The sequence below is a fragment of the Hemitrygon akajei genome, chromosome 28 (genome assembly GCF_048418815.1).
Source record: "Hemitrygon akajei chromosome 28, sHemAka1.3, whole genome shotgun sequence".
Classification (NCBI taxonomy): domain Eukaryota; kingdom Metazoa; phylum Chordata; class Chondrichthyes; order Myliobatiformes; family Dasyatidae; genus Hemitrygon; species Hemitrygon akajei.
Genome location: NC_133151.1, coordinates 46,183,292 through 46,199,909, shown reverse-complemented (window position 1 = coordinate 46,199,909; position 16,618 = coordinate 46,183,292).

The window sequence follows — 16,618 nt, the reverse complement described above, 5'->3', positions numbered from 1 at the left end:
TAAATATTTGAGGTGGATAGTACCCATTGTAAAAAATATTAAGACAAAGAGTTTTTTCCATTTGAAATGTGCAAACTTTGCTTCAGAGACGAGGAATATACAACATTGTTTTTAGAATGGTGAATAGACATAATTGTGTCTTTTTATAAACTTTTTTCAAGGAACGACTTTCGTTGCACGACTCATATCAATTGTTTACCTGAAGTGTTTTTGCAATAGACTGCCACTGAGGTGACTCAGGAGGAGGAAGGATTAATTGTCAGAGTGCACTTTCTGCTCCTGCACAAGAGCTTCCAAAGCTTCCAAATAAACAGTGGATATCGGTAGTTGGACCATTTTGAACTGATCAGTGCCTCACATAGAAAATGGTAAATGCAGCAATTTACTACATAGCCAGTAATTACAATCCCGTGCTGGCAGCGATTGGTATCTCTGGTAAGTAACTGGAGTTGTCTGTTATTTGTGTCTGTTGTTCTTCATACTGTACCTGTTGCACGGCATAACAGCAATATAAAATTTGTTACAGATGATGCCTCATCTGATGAGTTATTTTAGCCTGTTCAAGACGAAGCATACGTTGTTCTTTTTCTGTCGTTTGTTATGTCAGATTTTATCAATTGAGTGAGTGTTAATATTGATACTGTTCCAGTATTTACTCACTCGACTTTCCAAAGCTTTACCAACAGGTATTGCTCTAAATCTGATTCGGTATTCATATAGAAACTCAAAACTCAGCATAAACGTAATAGAAATAATTTCTTTCGGTGCAACTTTGTCAGCCAGCTCCTCGGATTTTAGGCGACAAGCGGGTCGTTCTCTTCCATCTTAAAGCAAGAAAATGTAACAATTTGTTTTTACCTATTTGTCTAAATGTTATTTAGAAACTCCATAATAACGCGCAAATATCTTCCGATTTACCCTTTCTCCTCTTTGGCTGGTTTAAATATTCAAAATTCAATTTGGTTGTCACCTGTACACAGAAATAAAAAAAAGTAACTAAATAAGTAAATAAGTAAGTAAGTAAGTAAGTAACTAACTAAGTAAGTAAGTTAATTGTTACGAAGGATGAACAGTTCTGATGGGCAGAAGGGTGCAGAGTTGCCCATCTCCCCCTCCACTGGGAGAATTACAAACCGTTACTGTTGCCAGGCTGCTAATGAGAGAGAAAGAGCTGGAACAGAAACATACTGGTACTGGAACATTTGCTTCAGATAAGGGAGAGATAACACAGGGAGAATGAGACTTGTTGTTCCACCATATTATGACTCCTGAAAGACTTATGGCTTCGGAGAACGATTGTTTACTTAGTACTATTCTGTCCATTAAAATTCCTCAGTGAAGACCGGAGTGGGCTGGTTTGATAGACTAATCCATGCAAAACTGATTGACACCTGAGACCCCGTGAGTAGGGATAAAAGTGAGGGATGGGGAGACACCCCTCAGACACACCAGGAGACACACCAAGAGACACACTAGTGAGCACTGTTTAAGGATTGGAACCCACGAGGAAATGTGGGGGCATCGGTGACCGAACGAAGGATCGGTCAATTTTAACTCACAGTGTTTATAGCGAGGCCGGTGGGGGCTTGTGTGTGTGTCCACCCTTGCCTTGGTGACGAGTCTATCATAGAAGAACGGTCTAGCAAAAGGACAGAGGGGTCATACCTGAATGGCCACAGCAACACATCGACGGATCAAGAACGTAAAGGACGGTTTGACTGGCTGTCACTGTTTGCTCGCTCTCTTTCTGTCTTTCTCTCCAACAATTACAACACCTCGACCAACAACTACCTCAGCCTGTATGAACTGAACTGAACTTTATATTCACATATGACAATTCATTATCCCCTAGACATCAATAGAGCTTGTTTATTATTGATTATTATTATACCCACACTTTTAGGTTTAGTATTGCTAACGTGTATTATCTGTATATTTGCATTGTTGATATTGATTTGTATATTTTACTAATAAACACTGTTTTGAAAATAGTACCGTACTCCATCAGATACATCTATCTTTGCTGGTAAGACACCCAGTTACGGGGTACGTAACAAATTGGGGCCTCGTCTCGAGATTTGAAACCAAATTGGGGGGCCAGTGTATCGGGCTATAAGTCCATTATTTGATCTGGTTGCGTGGGTAACGAGACGGGAAACCAGCAGAGATGGACATTGTCAAATTTTTAAAAGACCCTACTGCGGGGGCATTAGAGGTTGCCAGGAAGGCAGAATTGATGAATATTGCGAAACGATTAGATCTCCCAGAGGTGAAATCGTCGATGAGAAAGGTGGATATACAGAGAGAAATAGCTAAGCATTATGTATCCAAGGGTTTGTTCACACCAGATGAATTGGACCTGTACCCTGAGAGGAAACCAGCCGAGGGGGAGGTTCAGTTAGAGATAGAAAAAAATAAAGTTGGTTGAGAAAGAGAAACAGAGGGAGCATGAACTTAGGTTAAAACAGCTGGAAGCAGAGGAGGAAGAAAGGAAAGCTGAAAGGAGAGTGGAGGAAGCTGAAAAACAACGGCAGTTCGAGAGGGAGAAATGGCAACATGTGGGTACCGGGGCAGACCGAAAGGAGAAGTTTAATGTTAGTAGAGAGTTTAGGTTAGTACCTCCGTTCGAGGAGACGGATGTTGATAGTTACTTCTTGCAATTTGAAAAGGTGGCAGTGAATCAGAAGTGGCCCAGAGATCAGTGGGTGGCGTTATTACAAAGTGCATTAAAAGGGAAGGCTCAACGGGCATATGCGGCGTTGTCCATGGACGAGTCTGAGGATTAAGAGGAAGTAAAAGAGGCTATCCTTCGGGCCTATGAGTTGGTACCTGAAGCGTATAGACAAAAGTTCAGAGATTTAAAGAAACTGTGGAATCAGACGTATGCAGAGTTTGCCTATGAAAAGGGTGTGCTCTTGGATCGCTGGTGCGCTGCAGAAGAGGTGGAGGAGGATTTCCATCGTTTCAGAGAGTTAATTCTGATTGAGGAATTTAAAGGTTGTGTTTCGGATAATATCAGGATGTATCTGAACGAGAAGCCGAATAAGTCTATATCGGAATTTGCCAGTTGAAAAATTTACATGTGTTCCCGATAATGATATAAGGGCAGTCCTAGATGAAAAGGATGCCATTACCTTGAAGGAGTCTGCTGGGCTAGCAGATGAAGTTGTTTTAACCCGCAGGGTTGAGTTTACTCCGGATGGGAGTTGCCCAGAGAGTAACTGGGAGGATTAGGGGAACTTAGAATTTGGAAAAGGGACTGTTATGGATAGCCTGGAAGAGGTAGATGTCCCGTTTCAGTCTGTTCAAGATGTGGATGCACAGGGTACTGAACCTAGTATTAAAACTCAGGAAAGGTCTGAAGTATCTGATTTAGTTGAAAAGAATGCAGTTCTTTTGGGTCAGATGGACTTGGTTCAGTGAAGAAAGGGTTAACCTTGGTACCAGTGTTAAGTGAGAATTCTCAGTTGTTTGTGTTAGAAGGTGTGTTAAAAGTTAGTGAGGAGATGAAAGCTGGTGATGTGAATATTATTGAAGGAGAAGGGAAAAGTGTAGTTCCTAAATTGAATAAAGAAAATTTAAAGTCGGAATTGGTTTTAGAAGCAGTAACTAGGCTGAAGGAACAATGGCTTGTTATCAATGTGCCTGTCAATCAATTACAGTTTGTTTTGGAACTTAAAGGTAAACAACTCGCTGATGTTATTAAAGGAGGTGATTTGGAGAAACAGAACCAGAAATGTTGTTTTGTCAAAGAGAGATCACTTGCAGATATTAAACTGAAAACTAATAGAATGAAGGGTCCTGAAGATAAAATTAATGATTTGCTTAAAAATAAAGAATTGTGTGGAAGTTCAGAAAATGTGCTAAGTTTGAAAAACATTGGTGATAAGATAACTCCTATGAAAGGTCTATGTGAAAGCCTATTCCACTGGTGAGCAAGCTAACCCCGTGAGAGTTAAATGGAAAAGGGCCAAAGTATAACAAAATGCCACTTTAAATAACAGGAACTGCTTTTGAGGGAATTTGACAAAGCATGTAAATAATAAAGAGAAAACCATGGAAGATTGACTGTTAAGTTTAAAAGTAAAATAGAGATTAGTATTTGCACAAACTTTTATAATGTACTATAGTATAATCGCAAATGTATTAGTTCACATTTTGAAATATACCTTTAAGTGAAGATCACAACCCTTTACTTTTTTTTTTGCTGACGAAAAGGAATAAAAACAGGTGGTTATTAAATTGGAGTGTGATGCTGCAGGGAATTTATTAAGATATAAGATATTAAGATACAACATATTAAAGGGAGTGACAATGTAATCGCTGACTGCTTAACTAGATGCTAAATTGGATGTATATCTGTATTGCTTTGTAGTTAAAGACACTTCTGTATATTTGCTAAACTCTGTAATCCTGTAAAAACGCTGTATTACTTAATTTTCCCCATTCGTGAAAATTCCCAGAAGGATGGGGGTGTTACGAAGGATGAACAGCTCTGATGGGCAGAAGGGTGCAGAGTTGCCCATGACCCCCTCCACTGGGAGAATTACAACCATTACTGTTGCCAGGCTGCTAATGAGAGAGAAAGAGATGGAACAAAAACATACTGGGACCGGAACATTTGCTTCAGATAAGGGAGAGATAACACAGGGAGAAAGAGACTTGTTGTTCCACCATATTATGACTCCCGAAAGACTTATGGCTTTGGAGAAGGATTGTTTACTTGGTACTATTCTATTCATTAAAATTCCTCAGTGAAGGCCGGAGTGGGCTGGTTTGATGGACTATGCCATTCAAAACTGATTGACACCAGAGACCCCGTGAGTAGGATCAAAGTGAGGTCTGGGGAGACATCCCTCAGACACACCAGGAGACGCACCAAGAGACACACTAGTGAGCACTGTTTAAGGATTGGAACCCACGAGAAAGTGTGGGGGCATCGGAGACCGAACGAAGGAACGGTCAATTTTAACTCACAGTGTTTATAGCGAGGCCGGTGGGGGCTTGTGTGTTTGTGTCCACCCTTGCTTGGGTGACGAGTCCACGATAGAAGAACGGTCTAGCTAAAGGACGGAGGGGTCATACCTGAATGGCCACAGCAACACATCGACGGATTCAGAACGTAAAGGAAGGGATAGGTAACATAATAAATAAATAAATAAATAAATAAAAAATATTATTTACATATATTTAGCTTTATGGTTTGTGTGCTTACATATGTTGTATCTGAAGAAGCACGTTCCCTGTGTCCATTTTATTCTCGCTATAAGTACAACCTTTGGTGTTCTCAGATAAAATGTTGGCCCTTGCAAATGAGTCGGTCGAGTATCTCTGCTTGTCAACTTCTGGGAATTTGGAGCTCAGCTGTCAGTCTGTTCCGCTGTTATCCTTCAGTCAAAGGGCAGTGACGGAGCCCGTGCGAACTATCTTTCCTCTATCCAAATCGAAAGCAGTCTGTCCCGGCATAGGATCGGAAAATGAGGTTCACTCAATCCGCTTTAACGCTTTTCTCTATATGTCTCTCAATTGAAACGGATCAGTGTTTATGCTCCTGAAAATAGCTCTGCTTTCTTGCAGTTAATTTAATGGCGATTTTGATCCTGTCTCGAGGAAAATACGGTCTTTCCAAATGCATCTTCTGTTACCTGCTGGGAATAGCAGCAGATGATTTAATGAGCACTATCATTGGTGTTACTTATTTGAATACGCCGAAGTACATTCTGCAACCGTGTGGGTTCATGTTGCAGGTTCTCTGTACCTGCACCAACACGTGTATATACACTCTGTCACAGGGAAAATTCAGAGAGGTGTTGAAGAGTGGAGTCAAACCTCTGTTTACGTTCTTTGGCCTGTTCTGTAAATAAAATGCAAATCGAATTGAATGCTTTGACGTGAGTTCAAATGAAGTTATACATTGCGTATCTGTTTGGTAAATGTGTCTATATTCGTGAGGCCAAGTGAACGAATGTCAATAATTTGCCTTTTCAGTAAAGTCAGCATAGTTAGTGTAATTAAGTGGGTCACGTACCAACTAATTAAGAGAAGCTCAAGTGATCGTTACATTAGCAGAAATTGTATTCAGAACTTTTCATTGATACCGGAATCAGCACCAACGAATTATGTTACGCCAGTCTGACTTTTCCTACATTGGTCAAGTTCTATTCCCATTCACAGGATTGTCGATCGTTCCAGGGATACCTGTGACATCTGGAGAAATATTCCTGGAACATGAACACCTGTTGTCAGTTAAAGTGAGCTGGTAAACTGCAATTTCCATTGAGCCAGTGCAATGCATGTGATTAATGCCTTTTCGTAAATTGAGGTGGTGGAGAGAGAATAACTGAGGTGTTGAATGAGAAGTGGGCAGCTGCTGGTTCAGAAGGCAGCCTGTAGAGCAGAATAAAAAGGCTCTTAAGTTGGCATTCTGCCTTCTGAATCGAAAGATACAAGGAATGGTAAATATAACCATTTTTTACCGATGCTATAATAACAAAAATTATCAAGCAAAAATTTGATGTGAGACTTATTTGGCACAACCAAGTCAATCTTTCATATTTCTTGCCGAAGTTACCAACAATTCTGCCTCTCATGGAACTGGGGCTAGGTATCACAAATAGGCTCCTTTTCGCATAATTTCAACACTGTGTTCCAACTGTATGCACTTACCCGCAATGCCTGGGTGATTGCACAATACATCTGTCTTTCGTAGGTATAAATATGTCCTTCGAACGAATGAGTACATAGAGCGGTACAGAAGATTGAGGGTGTGGATTTTATTGCCGGGTTTAACCAAAATTTATTGACATCATACATGCGAACCTTTACACATTGATGATCAAGACCACACAATCATAGTGATAAGTCAAATCTAACCCTTGTCTTTTGAGGCTAAATAACCCGTATCCGTGTCAATCGTGGAATCAGGCGGAGAAATTTCAGGTTTATCAGCCAGAGCGATAAGAAGATCTCAATATGGGGTTGTACAGAGGAGAAAGCAAAGGCGGTAAATAACGTTTCCTGGGAATCTGATAAAGGGATGGGGCACTCCATTGAACTGTTTATCAAACACAGAATCCGGATAAAGTAACGGAAACAAATGGTGTCAGGCAGAGTTTCATAAGGATCTTTAATCTAATGGTTATCAGACACAGATTCTAGAATAAAATACCAAAAACAAATGGTGGCGTGCAGAGTTTCATGGGGGCGTTGTCAGAGGGTGGGTCTCCTTATACAAAATATTTATCAGATACAGATTCTGAAATATAATAACATGCCTGGAGACAAATAGCTGGCCCGGTTGTGTCTAATGGAGATATAACAAAGGCGTTGAACTGCACATTCCCCCCTCCACACTCATACACACATGCAGGGCAGAGCCAGGATAAAGCACTACAGAAATAAGAGGTAGGAAACTGGAGCATGCTTCGGCCATCTGGCCATTGGGTCTAGGTTACCATTCAATAATATCATTGCTTATCTGCCCGAGGCCTCAGGTACTTGAATTTATCCTTTTGCCATATCCTCATCTGTGGAAAATGCTATCTAAATGGGTGTTAAATATAGTTAACCAGTAAAATGCTCTTTCTTTTCTGGGCACATCCTTCCGCTGATGCGCCGTCCGCTGAGCAAAGCGCCGTTCTCTTCATCTCCAGCCTAATTGTATTCCTCCGGTTCTTGAGCTATGTCCCCTCTTTCTGCTCTCACTTAATAGAGGAAACAACTTTCCTGTTTCTATCTTATCTATCCTGCTCTGAGTTTTCAGTGTTTCGATAAGATCCCCTTTGAATTTCCTGGATTCCGCCGATTATAGTCCAAGGCAACTCAATCTCTCCGTCATAGGTCAACACCTTCATTTCCGAAGCCATCTAGTGTCACTGAAAACTGAAAACTCGTACATGTTGAGTCCGATAAGAAGACCGGAAGTGCCTGTGCAGGTGACAGGGTATCCAGATCATAATGGACCCCAACTCCAACTTGCGTGTCCGTGACAGTGACGTCTCTCTGCGTGGTAGGCTGATTGTCTTTCTATGCACGGTTGGATGTACAGAACGATGTGGCAGCGAGAAAACCCCGTCTCCCTGAGGAGCGACATTGTCTGTGGCCGGAGCTGATGTGAGGGTGATCCTCGCAAAGATCACCCCGCGTACAGCTGCGGGGCCTGATAACGTACATCGTCGGATGCTGATTGACTAAGCAGCCCTGTTAACAGAGATTCAACATCTCTTCAGAAGAGTGTTCTGTCCCCTCTGGTTTCAAGACAATCGCCACCATTCCGGTGAACACAAGGGCGACAGTAACCTGAATTAATAACTATCGTCCAGTGGCTCTCATTTCAATGAAAATGAGATGCTTTGAGCTGCCGGTTATGGATCGCATTAAGATCCATCTTCTTTACTTTTTGAACCCTCCCCAGTTCGCTGAATTTGGCCCATTATTTATTCCATATCATTTGCACTTCAATCTACCTTACCCCACCTGGAAAATGGCTCCTCAGACACCAGGATACTGTTGGTGCCCAGTTCAGCCCAGCATTTAACACGATCAGCCCAAAACGCCGGTGAATAAAATGTCTTTGGTCTCAACAACTTTCTCTGTAACAGGACAGTGCATTTCTTGACAGAAAGACCAGTTAGGCCGTATGTCTAGCTCCATCTGTCACAACCTCGGATCGCTGGTAGAGTATTCTGAGGGCTCTGAGCTTTTTACTGTTGTTTTCCTGTATTTCCGCGTTTTAAGAATTATAATTATATGGTATCTTCCGCTTCGAGGTAGTATCTGTCATATTTAGAGCTTCTCTAGATTACATACAAGTTGCAATAGTCTTTTGATACTTCCAATTAATTCCCCTCGAGACTTTGCAGGTGTCAAACTAATTGTCCTTGGACCCGTCTCTTTATCAGAATGGCTTTTTGTAAGCTTGTCAAGAGTCTGGTGTTTTATATAGCTGGTCACGCATTCTTTGCTGCCCTGGAGTGTATGTAAAATGGCAGTGCTCATCTCTCGTATCGGTGTCTCTGATCACTGCCGAGGGAATTTCCAGCACAGTTTATTCTGTGCTATCCAAGATCTTCCAAGTTCTGCTGTATTGTCTCTTTTGCGAATACCATGCTTAGTTTTGTTTAATCCTTCTGAGTCTGCTTAATACTGCATTTGCGTCTAAAGATCCAGTGTGACCGTCTTCCTCATCAGCCATCCATGTAAGCTGCTCGAAAAATTCTACTAGACCGATTTGACGCAACCTACAATGAATAAAGCCACGTTGACTGTCTCTAATCAGACCCTGGTTATCCAAATATATACATACTGTGTATATCTGCTTCTCGAGATATTCCAATAAATTACCCATTACTGACTTCAGACTCAGCGGGATATAATTTCATGGAATTGTTCTTAAACAATAGAATAACAAACCTTCTGGACATCACCCGTGGTTAAGGAAATTTGAAATATATGTGCGATATCCCCTTCAATTTCTGCACTAACTTTCAACAAGGACAAGGGGACACCTTACGAAGCCATGGGATGTTTAGACCCCGATTTGCCAACTCGTTTGTAATCAGAATAGTGTCTATGACCTCAGTAATGTTTAACCTTAGTTATATATACTGTCCGTCCGTTTACTGAGAAAATAAAACTACTAAAATTTCATTTAATTTCTACCGAATCTCCTTTGGCTCCATTTACAGAAGACCACGCTGATCATCAAGACGGCGAAATTTGTCCCTTGCTATTGTTTTGCTCTTAATATATCTGTGGATGCCCTTGGGATTCTCCTTTTCCCCTTGACTACCAGAGCAACCTTCTATATTCCTTTCGCCCTCCTGATTTTTCTCATAAGTGTTGTCTTGAATTCTTTGTATGAACAAAGTGTTATGCGTCCCTCGTCTCTGATGTATCAAGGTGCACACTCATGTCCCAGTCAATCACAGAGCGAGAAATCATTAAAACTGTCAAAATGTGTTGGCACTTAATTTTCATTCCACTGCTCTCTAATAATGTCACTTTCAGCAGAAAGAAAGAGCAAGTCGTTGGTCTGCATTTCAGAGACATTTTGTCTGCACCTGTATCCCACAACCGAGTTAATCATGGGGTGGTACATTTCCCAGTTTTTTGAAGATTTTTGCTCCGCGTATCCAGCTTCAGCTCGCGTACAACACCCAACACCCTAGTCACTTGGTGTCGTCCCGGAGCCTGCCATAACTGAACAGGCTGAGGCGCTTGGGAAGCGGAAGCATCTGAATGTCGACAACTCATCTGGGACAGAAGGACTTCATGGCAGAGATATGAAATAGTAACTGAACGGGTGGTTGAAGCATTAGTTGCTACTTTTGAAGATTCACTTGATACAGAAGTGTTTCTGGAAAGAGAACAATTGCAACTATCTCCCCATTGTCTAAAGAACAGAAGGGGGCAACAGCCAGATGGTCTAACTTCTATGTTTAACTTGATGTCAGAGTCCATTATTAAGTATTATGTTACAAATAATGTATTTTCAAAGTAACCGATTTTCTAAATAGGCAGAAAATTCTGACATCAGAGGTACAAATAGAGTTGGGTGTTCCTGTGCAGGATTCCACAAATGTTGACTGTCAAGTCGAAGTTCTTGTTCTTCTTTGAACATGTGCAGCTTGCCGACTTGAAAGGGATTGAATACACCTACCCGAAGGTTTTTTAACCGGATTCCACTCAATGATATTTCCGTTAGTTTCATTAGTCATTAGTCATAAGTCATAAGGCTAGTCATAAGTTATATGGCATAAGGTGATGAAACTGGCTGCCTCTCGGACTTCGAATTCGGACCTCCGCAGTCTCTGTTTCTCTAATGGAGCCCTTTGTTCTCCAACCGTTAGGTTTTCAAACCGGGGGAACGCTCTTGAAAGTTCGCAATCTCTTCTTTAGCGTCGCGCCATTTCCGAGAAGCGCCTTCGGGCGATGATCCCTCTGACGAAGCCAGCGCTAACGCAAACACAGTGACAGCAGTGCTCTTTTCCATGAAACAGTCGCTCAAGTTATCAGAGATTGGATGCCTTGTTGTTACTTTCAGAGCTTTTGTCACAAGAACTATTTAGATTGGGAAGATCCTGACGCTGACATCCCTCACGATGCCTTCGCTGTCTGGATTAGACTGGATGACTCTGCCAAGCGTGAAATGTGCTCTCAGTGCATTTTGGTCGCATAACCAGACGAAGTCCCCACCAGGGACTTTCGTCTGTGCAGTGTGCCACTTGCTCCTGACAAACAAATTAGGACCAGCAAGTTGGCTCCAGCACCTCCAGAATTTGGTCACCTCTGACTGCATTGCTTGGAATCTTTTGTAGGGGTAGCTGGGAAAGTCAAAGGTTTGGAAATCCCTGTTTTGAGATGCTGGACCGTGTAGAAGAGTGTTGGGTGTGACAAACTGAATACAGTCTTCCCGACTCTGTACCCTGCCGTCAATTGCACGTTCATTGGCAAGATTGACTGCTGTGTGAGGAGGTGTCTGGAACTCGCCGTAACTGACCCCAGACTCCTTCCCAAGTCTCTGGAGTGCTCTCTTCACAATGCGTACAGCGGCTTCTGCAGCACCATTCCTGTGTGGAGAATCCGGCGGATGGATTTTCCACATTCACTCCGTTCCATGTTTTGCCGCTGTTTCCTGCAGGGCTGCTTCGTTCAGCCATCCAAGAATCTGTACAGCTCCTCCAAAACTGGTTTTGATCGAATGAAATTGGTGCATGGATCTGACCAGATCTTTCTTGGATGTCCCCTGATTGCTGTGAACTTTTGATAGGCCATCAGGAATCCTTCTGTTGATAGGATGTATACCAACTCTGTGTGGATGGCTCTGCTGGCCATGCAGCAGAAGACCACTCCCCAGACTCTCAGTGTTACTCTACTCTTAATGTCATCTTTTACCTGGCAGGGCCCAAAGTGGTCCACCGTTGGGAACTGGAACGATGCAGCAGGTTCAGTTCTTTCTGGCGGCAAGTCACCCATTATTTGTTGACATTTCCTTGCGTTTGCCTTCCTGAGAGCATGCAGCCATCGACAACTTTTTGGGCAATTTTCGTACCCCTTATGACCCATGCCTTTCTTCTCATTTTGAGCAAGATTCCGGCCACTCCGTCATGAGTCTCACTGTGAGCCTCCCGAGATAACAGCGTGGGAACCCAGGCATAATAGGGCAAGATGGGGACACCAACTTGACCTTCTTTGAAGATTTGCTCTCGGCCACCAGAAACCAACAGCCCAGAGTCTTGGTCTTTATAGACTACCATCCTGCCTGTAGTGGTGCTTGGGAAGGTTGCGCCCTCTTGTGCTGCTAGAAAAATGTCTCTTACGGCATCTTCTCGTTCCCTTACTGAGATGATACCTGCCAATCAAAACTGCCTCCCACTTTGGACTGTCAACGGCTTGATTTCGTCCAGTGAACTTTTTGCTGCTCTCCAGACCCGTTGCAACTGTTTTGACTAGTCGAGTTACAACACTGAACCTCCTGATGTCCACAGGGCTTCGGATGGCTGACGCTGCAGGCGGTCTCCGTTGTCCTGATTTGATCTGGTACAGTTTTCGTGCTAGTTATTGTTTCTTTGTCTTGGCCCTTGTCAAAGCAGCAACCAATGCCCTCCTTTGCAACTTGTCGATGCTTTCCCTAGTAGTGGCTGCTAGTTATTTGATTGATTTTATTCTCCACTCATGCACTGGCAAACTCAAAAACTTTGACCCATTTTGACACTCTGAGTCTTCATCCAGGTCTTATGGGTTGGCTGCTCTAGGGATTACATCTGCAATAATTTGCGGACCCAGGAATCCACCGCCAGTCCCAGATCCTTGTGTAGTTTTGAATCCCTCCGATCCTATTTGCAATGAATGTTTGGTAGCCATAGGTTTCATACTGTATTGCACCAAGGACTGTTTGGCTATCAACGAAATGGTACCACCTCCCAAATTGGATTCGGCTATGCAGTTCAAAGTACCTCTTAAGGCGTGAGGAAAACACTGCTCTGAACATTTCTGTTTTGACAGCATCTCCTTTGTGATCCAAGGGAGTAAATTTGGCTTTGGACTCCACCAGCCTGACGACTGAGCCCTGGTCCGTGTACCACCTCAGGTACATCACTGCTCCATAAGCATGCTCGCTTCCATCAGGGAACGTGATTGCCCAGGGTTCCTCAGTGAAGCATGGGGGAGTCTGTGCCCTGGTGAACTTTAGATTGCCAAGTTGAACGTACTCCTCGAAGCGCTTAATTGTATTCTCCCTAAGGCCAACTGAGAATGCTATATCCTATGCGTCTTTGACAGGACACCTTTCGCCCTTTGCCTCTTGGAACGCCCTTCGTACCAGAATAGCACCCTTCTGCTGAACAGAAGTTACCAGGCCAACTGGGTCATACAGCCCTGATACGTAGCTGAACAGTTCTCTTCGTGTCCTCTTCTACTATGTAGCCCATGCCAAGTGCCTTGTTGTCATCATCGCGCATTTGGTTTGGCAAGACCATGGTTCCAGCCTTGGACTTTTCCAGCTTGTCATTGCACTCTTTCCACCCACTTTGCCCAGAAATGACCCAAGGCTTGAGCTCAAACATTCCGGCCATCAGGATCTGCTCCACATTTGCTGTGATGGATTTCAACTATTCAATGTTGTTGTGGGATGTGAGAATTCATCAACATAGCTGTCGTGTTGGAGCACCTGCTGCTCCTCTTTGAGGTGGGTGAAAGGAGGGGGATTAGCAGTTTCGCGCATTGCTACATGCGCAAAGCACCCTGCTGGTTTATCTCCGATGTTCACTCTTGTGATTGCATATTCCCCCAGCTCCTTGTCCTTGGAGTCTCGCCAGAGGATTCTGTGCAGGAGCACTTCTCGGTCTTCCAACCAAACCGAATTGTTTGTATTGACATTTTTTTTATGTCACCCAGAGCAGCGTACACTCCACCCCTGAATCTGAATTGGGCGGTGCCAATCTGGTTTAGGACATCTGGACCTTTCATTAGCAGGTCGTTCAAGTTGATCCTCTGAACTTTTGGTTGCTGTACCACATGAGTCTCATTGGGGTCGTGACAGATTGCGGGTTGGGAGCAATAAGGTGATTCACGTACCAGACTGGCCCGTTCCAGTTGATGACCGTGTCTTTGGACAATTTCATTGTAGCCCTTCGATCGACCATGTCATGCACCTGAGCAGTGGAGGCAGCTTTCCGCTCGGGTTCTCTGGCTGGTTGCTTTTTCGTCCTGAGAAATGTAGCCTCAACTATTCTTTTATTGTTTGGCAAGGAAGTTGGATCTTCTAACCAAGGATATCTGGCGTGCCAATGTGGTTCCTTGCTATCGCAGTCACCTGTGACGTAGGTGAGGCCTTTTCTAACAACTTCAAGTTCCCACTCTTCAGCAAGAGCCATTGCTTTGCCGCCCGTTTGGCAGTTTCTGCATTTTCCTCGCATGCTGCGCCAGTACTATCCCACTTCCACCACTGCAGGAAGTCCCGGCTGGTAGTTGAAGTACCTGAATCCTGAGCTTGATGCTCTAGGACTCTGCTGGTGAGCTCCTCGTACTTTACAGCTGCCTCTCTCATTGACCTTGCAAAATGTGTCTTTGCCACGTGGGCCGACACAGACAGCTCCTCATAGAGATCAGGATGTGCTCCTCCGACCGTCTTCCCCGGTGGTCCGTTCTACGGCACGAGGTCTCCAGCAGCTCTCACTCTCTCAGGCGCTAGATGACCTTTTCTATGGCTTACCCTTGCAGTCTTGGTTTTTACACGGATAGGCGGGTTTGCAGTATGAACTGTCATCATGAACCTCCAGACACCTCTTGCATGCCCCCAACTTTCTTACTGCAGCCTGTTTCTCTGGTAGCTTTAGCGCTCAAAACTGTTTGCAAAAGTAGAGCTTCCTTTTGTGCTTTCCTTCACCGCAGACTACACACCCTGTATGGTCCTCGCCTGACTAGGTAGACTTGGTTCTGGCATGTCTTGGCTCAGCCCTGGTGTCTCTTCAATTTGGCTCTTCATCCCTCAGTTGCTCGAGCTGCTCATGTATGCTCCCTTGCCTTTTGAGAAATCCCAAGAGACTGTCAAACTGATTATCTGAGGCCACAACGTTTCTCCTGTCAGCGACATAGACCTGCCATTCCTTTTTGAGAGTTCTGGAAGTTTACTTTCATTTGATCTTGTCACGAGTGGATTTTTGATAGAACTCGTGTCTCCAAGGTCACTCAAGTCTTGAAGTGCCTTCTCCACAGCTTGAATTAATTCCAACATTTTCCATGGCTGATTATTTCTGGCAGCTGACATTTCCTGTCACTCTTCCACTATTTCAATAGCAATGCACGTTCGGTTTCCACAGAGGTTTTCTAGAACAAGGAAGATGTCATCTGCACTGTTATAAGTAGTGAGGCGAAGGTCTATTCTGATTGTGTCATCAATACTGTCCAGTAGTTGGAAATGTTTCACCTCTCTTGAACCGTCGGCACTCCGTGCCTCTGGAGTGCTTTCCAGTCCTTTCTCCAACTGTGAAAATCTCGTTTGCTGCCAGTACACTTGGGAAGGGCCGTCGGTTTCAAATTGATGGCTGGCGTGGGAAAATTGGAGGAAAAGCCCAACGCCGTCAGTGTTAGTCTTTCAGAATCTTCCTTTCTTCTTGCCTGTATGAAGTGGGCCTTCTTGGAAACCAACTTGGGGATGTGGAGTTCGAGTTTCTTTAGGTAACTCTAAAGGTCCTTCTGACTCCGTGGCGGGATCCATCCTTTCAACCCACCATGCACCTCCTTCGCTGTCTTTACCAGTCCTTGCAGGTGATAAAGCATGAAGACATACGCCTCCTGGTCGCCATCTGTTTGTACAGCAGTAACGTTTTTACATTCAACCACTGCTGCTTGTAGTGCTGTGAACTCTTTAGCATATAAAGATCCGCAGAAAATACAGCGAAACACAAGAGACGCAATGAAAGACTGCACTCAACAAACAAAACAAACGAACAAAGCGCACAAGACTATGAGCTACACAAATATAAGAACAAACAAAATATTAACAACAAATAAATAATCAATAAAAGTTGAGAACATGAAATAATCAGTCTTGAATGTGAGCCTATGGATTGTGGGTACAGTTCAGTTTTGCGATAAATGAAGTTATCCGTTCTTCTTCAAGAGTCTGATGGTTGAGGGGTAATGGACCTGTTGATGCATTACCTCCCTCCTGATGGTGCTGTGTGAAGAGGGCATGACCTGCATGGTCGGGGTACTGCATTCCGTGTAGATGTGCTCAGCGGTGGGGAGGCCTTTAGCTGTGCCTGACTGGGCTCCATCCATCCATCCATTACTCCATCTCCATCCATTACTTTGTGTGGGCTTTTCCGTACAAGGGCTTTGATGATTCCATTCCACGTCCTCATGCCACCAGTCAATGTACTCTCCACCGTACATCTATTCAAATCTATCACACATTTAAATGACGCGTACAGCGCTGCCGTGCATTCTTTGTAATAGGAGGTATCTGCCTGGCCGAGGACAGTTATATTTGCTCCCTCATTGTGTTGCCTCTAAGACATTTGTTTAGTTCATTATATATTTCGCTTTAGTAGTTCGTTTGTTATCGTTTTCTAGTTAAAGTTAAGATTGTTTAAAGTAAATTCGTTGTCTGTGA